Source organism: Lucilia sericata, unplaced genomic scaffold, assembly GCF_015586225.1.
Source record: "Lucilia sericata isolate MDLA Ls3-8-SP2 unplaced genomic scaffold, ASM1558622v1 Contig000323F_arrow, whole genome shotgun sequence".
NCBI classification, from domain to species: domain Eukaryota; kingdom Metazoa; phylum Arthropoda; class Insecta; order Diptera; family Calliphoridae; genus Lucilia; species Lucilia sericata.
In genome coordinates, this window is record NW_023994346.1 from 284,279 (window position 1) to 292,670 (window position 8,392).

Below are 8,392 nucleotides of genomic sequence, written 5' to 3' on the forward strand. Positions count from 1 at the left end.
AGGCAATTTTACACATTTCAGAAAGATAACATTTTATAATAGAAAACAAAACTCTATAACAAATCTTTCTGCATTCTTTTACTTGTATAATTTTTCTTCTTTGATTAAATTTAAACTAAAGAACAAATATAAAACAAATTTAAAATATTATATAAATGTCTTTAAAAGACATTCACAATAAATCAATTCAGAGATAAAAATTTAATTAAATGCAAATTCATTTGCATGATTTATAAATAAAATACCAAACAACTCAATAATATTAAAAAGACAAAAAAAAAAAAAAAAAAAATAAATAAATAAAATAAAACAAAAAGAACACAATCAAAAATACATAAAGAATAATAAATTATTTATAAATGTACAACAATAAATAATTATTTAAAATATTCTATATGTTTAAGTATTTGTATCAAAACTATACATACACGCTTGACTCTCTGTGTGAATCTTGAATGCCTGCAGTTTTTGATTTAAATTTAAATTTATAAAGTCTTCAAAAAGCCAAAATGATAATGATTTTGACCATAACTAATGATATAAAGACAAATAATGATATTAAATTTACATTCGTTTCATAATAATGTAATTTTCAAATGCATGAATTATAAACTAATGAGACAATAAAATTAAGTCACAAAATTTCTACAGTTTTGTTTTTAAAGTGTAGGCCAAAATGATTGGAATAAATTTACAGAAAAGCTGTTTAAATATTTAAGAAAAAATAATACTTTATTATTTTAAGAAATTGTAACATTACTGCTAGTTAAGTTTACACAACTGCAAGGTGATTGCTCTTCAAATTTAATATTATATTTGAAAATTATTTAGAACATAAATAGAGCATGTAAAATGTGTCAATTGGAAAAGTTTAGAAAAACTAATTTTAAAATGTTCTCATTGAAAACGTATTTCCCCAAAATAATTTTGCTATCATTGAGAAGAATACAATTGTTGTCTTATTGAGATAACTTTTCATTGGACAAGTTTGCACTCATTGAATTAAATTATCTATAAAACATTTTGCTCTCTTTAGAACAAAATTTTTATAAAGTTTTGCTTTCATTTCAGTCAAATTTTCAATATAAAACTTTATTGCTCTCATTTTAATTACGACAATTTTTCATAGACAAGTTGTGTCTCAACATTTTCTATAGAAAATTTAGCTCTCATTGAGACCGAATTTACAATTTTTCCAATTTTCTATCGAAAATTTTGCTCTCATTTAAAAATATGTATTGAAATGAGATCAAAAATCTATAGAAAAATTTGCTCTCATTGAGACATATTTTCTATAGAAAATTTTGTCTCATTGAGACATATTTATAGAAAATTTTGGTTTCATTGAGACACATTTTCTACAGAAAATTTTTCTCTCATTGAGACACATTTTCTATAGAAAATTTTTGCTCTCATTTCGATACATTTTCTACAAAAAAAATTTGCTCTCATTGAGACATATTTTCTATAGAAAATTTTGTCTCATTGAGACATATTTATAGAAAATTTTGCTTTCATTGAGACACATTTTCTATAGAAAAATTTTCGCTCATTGAGACACATTTTCTATAGGAAATTTTGCTCTTATTGAGACCTATTTTCTACAGGAAATTTTGCTCTTATTGAGACCCATTTTCTATAGAAAATTTTGCTCTCATTGAGAAACATTTCCTATAGAAAATTTTGCTCTCATTGAGAAACATTTCCTATAGAAAATTTTGCTCTCATTGAGAAACATTTTCTATAGAAAATTTTGCTCTCATTGAGAAACATTTTCTATAGAAAACTTTGCTCTCATTGAGACATATTTTCTATGGAAAATTGTGCAATCATTGAGACATATTTTCTATGGAAAATTTTGCTCTCATTGAGAACAAATTTCTATAGAAAATTTTGCTCTCATTGAGACCAAATTTCTATGGAAAATTTTGCTCTCATTGAGACCAAATTTCTATGGAAAATTTTGCGCTCATTAAGACCAAATTTCTATGGAAAGTTTTTCTCTCATTGAGACCAAATTTCAATAGAAAATGTTGCTCTCATTAAGACCAAATTTCTATAGAAAATTTTGCTCTCATTGAGACACATTTCCTATAGAAAATTTTGCTCTCATTGAGACATATTTTCTATAGAAAATGTTGCTCTTATTGAGATACATTTTCTATAGAAAAGTTTGCACTCAGTAAGACAAAATTTCTATACTAAGAACAAATTTATATAAAAATATTTTCATAGACAAAATTGCACTCACTGAGATAAATTTTCTATACATACAAGAACATACAATGCAGACAACTTTTTTGCTCTCTTTGAAAGTGATATAAATTTTCTATTAAAAATTTTGTAGAAAATTTTAAAATTTAAAAAATTTTCTTTAAAAAATTTTGTGCTTATTAAAAATAACACAAAAAAGTTTGGTCTCTTAAATATAAGTTGTAATTTAATTTCTATTAAAGATAGTTTTTTCTCATTTAATAAAATAAATTGGCAGTACTGACAGTTTTTATAACTTCTCCTTATCTGGTGCTAAAATTTCCTACAGTCCTTCTTTTTTTACAAAGACCCAAAACATGTTTAAATAAATCAAATCAAATTTTCTTGCAAAAACACAAGTTTAGCCCAACTGCCAAACTTAAGATAAATTAAGGACAGGACACCATAATAAATGTGGTTTATAATAAATCTGAGGGTGTACTAGATTTTGTCTATGTCAGTATATTCTCCATACAAGGATAATAATATGTGTGTGTGTGGTTAGTAATAATGTGTACGTGTGTATGCTTTAAAACCTAAAGATTGTGTGGCTCTAAAACCATACACATATACTTTAAATTATTATTTCTTTGCTATAAAATATTAAATTTCTATCAGAAAAAACACTAAGTGCCTACAGAAAAATTCTAAATTAAATCAAATTTTTGAAATGATAAACGATAATGAAGAAAAAACAAAAAAAAATGGAAAATAATATTTATAGAAAATAAATCGAACACAAAAAGTGAAATAGAAATCATGCAGAAATTTCAAACATCCATTATTTCGTATACTAGAAAACAATCATAATACAATCAGGAACATTGGATTTTAAGGATATTTGTCTGAATATATGTGTATATACATATATATGTAAGTGTAAGTACGTGTGTGTTTGTGAGTTTGTATTGGTTTGGTAAATGACGTTGACTATTTGTAATGTCATGGGTGGCTGAAAATATCTGCCATGCATAAATACATTTATGATAGATACAAAATCATGCTCGAACACACATTTGAAATATTTTGCCATATGTGTATATGTATTTATATGTAGATATATCCTGTGTGTGTCCGGTACTAGTGTGTATTTGTCTATTGATGATATGTTTGGTCATTGATTCTCTATATGAGTTTGATTAAGAGTTTTTAGCTTGTAAATGACATTTTTCATTTTTATATGCTCTTACAGGCATCATTACTAATCGATGAAAGTGGAGAGAGTGGAACTAGATAGATTTGTAGTTTTATATGACCATGAGTTTTCAATTCTATTCGTAGAAATAAGTAGTTGGTGGCAATTGCATTGTACTCTATTTTTCTGGTGCCTTTACTTCTGTTTAGGGATTTATGACTCTTGATAAGGACGAAGATTGGTTAAAATTGGAAACGTTATCTCTTTTATAAGGAATTTTCGAATTTTTTTCTTTATAAAAAATTTTGGGTTTTTTATACAATTTTCGGAAAATGTTTCTATTTTTACAGAAAATTTTTGAAAAATGCATCTCTTTTTAAAGAAAAATATCCATTTTTATAGAAATTTACTAAAAAATGTCTATATTATTACAAAATTTTCTCTTTTCTGTCCCTTTATTATAGGAAATTTTCGAAAAATTTCTCTCTTTTTTATAGGAAATTTTCCACAAATTTCTCTCTCTTTTTTATAGGAAATTTTCGACAAATTTCTCTCTCTTTTTTATAGGAAATTTTCGACATATTTCTCTCTATTTTTTATAGGAAATTTTCGAAAAATTTCTCTCTTTTTTATAGAAAATTTTCGAAAAATGTCTCTCTCTTTTTTATAGGAATTTTTCGAAAAAATTGTCTCTCTTTTTTATAGGAAATTTTTGAAAATTTTCTCTTGCTCTTTTTTATTTCTCTATCTTTTCATAGGAAATTTTCGAAAAATTTCTCTCTCTATTTTTATAGAAAATTTTCGAAAAGTTTCTCTCTCTTTTTTTTTATAGACAATTTTCGAAAAATTTCTCTCTCTTTTTTATAGAAAATTTTCGAAAAATGTCTCTCTTTTTTGTAGGAATTTTTCGAAAAATTTGTCTCTTTTTTATAGGAAATTTTCGAAAATTTTCTCTTGCTCTTTTTTCATAAAAAACTTTTGGAAAATTTCTCTTTTTCATAGTAAATTTCTATTTTTATAGAAAATTTTCGAAAAGTTTCTCTGTCTTTTTTTATAGACAATTTTCGAAAAATTTCTCTCTTTTTTATAGAAAATTTTCGAAAAATGTCTCTCTCTTTTTTATAGGAATTTTTCGAAAAAATTGTCTCTTTTTTATAGGAAATTTTTGAAAATTTTCTCTTGCTCTTTTTTATTTCTCTATCTTTTCATAGGAAGTTTTCGAAAAATTTCTCTCTCTATTTTTATAGAAAATTTTCGAAAAGTTTCTCTCTCTTTTTTTTTTATAGACAATTTTCGAAAAATTTCTCTCTCTTTTTTATAGAAAATTTTCGAAAAATGTCTCTCTTTTTTGTAGGAATTTTTCGAAAAATTTGTCTCTTTTTTATAGGAAATTTTCCAAAATTTTCTCTTGCTCTTTTTTCATAAAAAACTTTTGGAAAATTTCTCTTTTTCATAGTAAATTTCGTAGTAAATTCTCTCTTTATCTCAATTTCTTTCTATTTTTTTAAAAGAAAATCTTAGCAAAATTTCTCTTTCGTTTTTTTTAAGAAAATTTCCTTTTATAAGAAAAAATTATACAAATTTGTCGAAAATAAGTTCTTTTTATAAAAATTTTTCTCTTTTATTATAAAATTTTTGCTGAATTTCTCTTTTTATAACAACTTTTCCAAAAAAAGGTTCGTTTTATAGAACAATTTTTGAAATTTGTTTCTTTTATTAAAAAATTTTTGGAAAAAATTCTCTTTTTATACAAAATTTTCTAAGATTTCGATTTTTGTAAAATTTTGTTAAGTTCCTACTTTTATAGAAAATATAACAAAAATTCTTTATAACTAACCGTCCTCCTTATTTTATAAAATCAAACTCTAGACTAATAGTAACCTTCCTTTATATGAGTTTAGCTGTATGGACATTTTGGAATAGATATAACTAACACTTCAGTCAACAACAAATTAAATTATGCACCAAACTGGATATTGAAGATTTCCCTTCATTTATCATGTGCTCATACATACAAATTTTTACTTTTGGACAGATTTTTGAAAAACGACTAAAAAAAATCAATTTAAATACGATTTATAGGAAATTCCATTAAATATGCGTTATTTTATTTTTAATTCAAATACTGATGATGATGGACAACAGCAAATAGAATCAATGATAAACATTTGGTTGTTTCTTAATTAATGTTATTTTCAAGTGAAAATGTCACTAACAGATAAATGAAAAGTGATTTGGATATTTTAGCAAATAAATGTTTTCAAAAGTATAGAAGTGGAGTAAATTATTAGATTTAAAAGGTATTTCATTATTTATTCATTTAAAAAAACTCTAAAAAAAACTTAAATCTCAAGTAATTTTCTATTGAGTTACCCATATCGTTTGATCACACATTGTATTGTAATTTGTACAAAAGAGAGGGTGTTAAAATCTCTATACATTTACATAATATGACTGCAAACATACGTACTCATATAAAAATTTTTTAAACAATAACATCCATAGAATGAGACAAACCAAAACAAATTCTTGCCCCTGTATGTAACATGTTGTGTATGTGTATTTGTCATGTAAAATACTAAGCAAACTTTTAAAGTTTTACATGAAAGCAAAGTTATAGTATGAAAGAGAGTGTTGATGGCTAAAAATATGTCATATTCATGCAACACTAACTAACACTCATATACATAAGTTTTGTTGCAAGGCTATACTTTACAACAATGTGTGCAAAAACTATAAACTTTCATACTTACGCACACACATACATATTTAGGATCCTGTTGATGACAATGATGAAATATACAAACATACATACGTACATGGATTTCTATGACGACATATTCATACATACATTTGTATGTATAAATATGGTAAAAGTGATTATTGAGAGTACAAGACATCAATTATCTACAACTTGCCAGGTTGTGTATGTAAATTCATCTGTAACAAAAAGAGTTCACGTATACATTTACATTTGTATGTAGTTAGAACCTGATGTTATGGATATTTGACTTGTGTAAATGAAACCATGGAAATTTTCAATTATGGTTAAATTGTTCTCTATATATCTGGCATAATTTGAAATTTTATTTACGAACAAAACTCAACAAGACCATAAAATAGAGGGGAAACAAAATAAAATAATCACTGAATACATAATATGAAAATTTGTAAATTTCAATTCGAACTTTATTTATGAAATATTTATCTTTGGTTTAAATTGGTATTTAGCTTAATTTGTTAATTATTTATATGTATAATCGTATTGAATACACGATAAACTTATACAACAATTATAAGGTTTTGTTTTTGTCAATAATGTCTACTGTTAATTAATTTTGGATTTATTGAGGTATGAATAAAGGTTTAATTATGTTAAACAACTATTACAGGAAGATAAGTATTTTGATGTACTTATTAAAGGCCTGCATAAGACAACAATAATGCACAGAAGGAAATAAAAATATACACGGCTGGTACTAAATTGACACCAAAGAGTTTATAATTTTTCAATAACATCCGTTGTCAAAGTATATACATACAGTGTATATTTCTTTTTCCCTCTGTGTCCGACAATTTGTTAAAAAAAATATCGTGTGCGCCTAGATAAAATTTGAGAAAAGCTTGAAAAATTTAAAACTATATACGGATATGAAAAGAAATAAACTCTTTATGATCGAGATTTATTTAAAAAATATTTTTTTATAAAACTTTTCTATTAATCTATTTAGAAAATTTATTTATTTTTAGTTTTTTTAGAAAATTAGCGTAGAAAATTTTCGAAAAATTCTCTTTTTATTATAGAAAATTTCTTTTTTTTTTATTATAGAAAATTTTCGAAAAATTTCTCTTTTTATTATAGAAAATTGTCGGAAAATTTCTCTTATTATTATACAAAATTTTCGTAAAATTTCTCTTACTATTATAGAAAATTATCGGAAAATTTCTCTTTTTATTATAGAAAATTTCTCTTTTTCTTATAGAAAATTTTCGGAAAATTTCTCTTTTTCTTATAGAAAATTTTCGGAAAATTTCTCTTTTTCTTATAGAAAATTTTCGGAAAATTTCTCTTTTTCTTATAGAAAATTTTCGGAAAATTTCTCTTTTTATTATAGAAAATTTTCGGAAAATTTCTCTTATTATTATACAAAATTTTCGTAAAATTTCTCTTATTATTATAGAAAATTATCGGAAAATTTCTCTTTTTATTATAGAAAATTTTCGTAAAATTTCTCTTTTTATTATAGAAAATTTTCGGAAAATTTCTCTTTTTATTATAGAAAATTTTCGGAAAATTTCTCATTTTCCTATAGAAAATTTCTCTTTTTATAGAAAAAAATTCTTTTTTGAAAATTTTCAAAAAACTTATAATTTTTAGAAATTTTCAAAAAATTGTCTTTTATAGAATTTTTTGAAAATTTCTCTTATGAAAGGAAATTTTTGGAATATATCTCTTTTGAAATAAAAATTTTGGAAAATGTGTATTTTTTTAAAGAAAATTTCTCTTTCTATAGATAACATTCCTTTTATTCTACTATTTCGAAAAATCTCTTTAACAGAACAATTTTAAAAATGTAATAAATTGTTCGTTTAATGGAAAATATCGAAAATTCCCCTTTTTTACGTTAAGTCCATATTAACATGTAGGTATGCTTAGATTTTTTCATACACTGCTGTTCGTTCATTATTCTTGTGTTAAGTGTTTGCTCATTAACATAGTTGCAGCTAACTTGTAAGCAATTGAGGATTTTTTTTTTTTCTAAACCAATCAAGCCCCAAAATCAGATGAGAAAATTATCTACTTTATAATTTAGCAGCACACTAATATTTGTTCATAGCATAAGAAATTGAATAACTGCAACATAAATTTAGTTAATCTAAGCCATAATATATCTTTCCAATCAACTGTATAACAAATCAGTGACTGTAATTACGTTCGTTTTTTCTTCTATCCGTTTTGAGGACAAACAACAAAGGGTTAAATAAACCAAGCCCACAATTTGA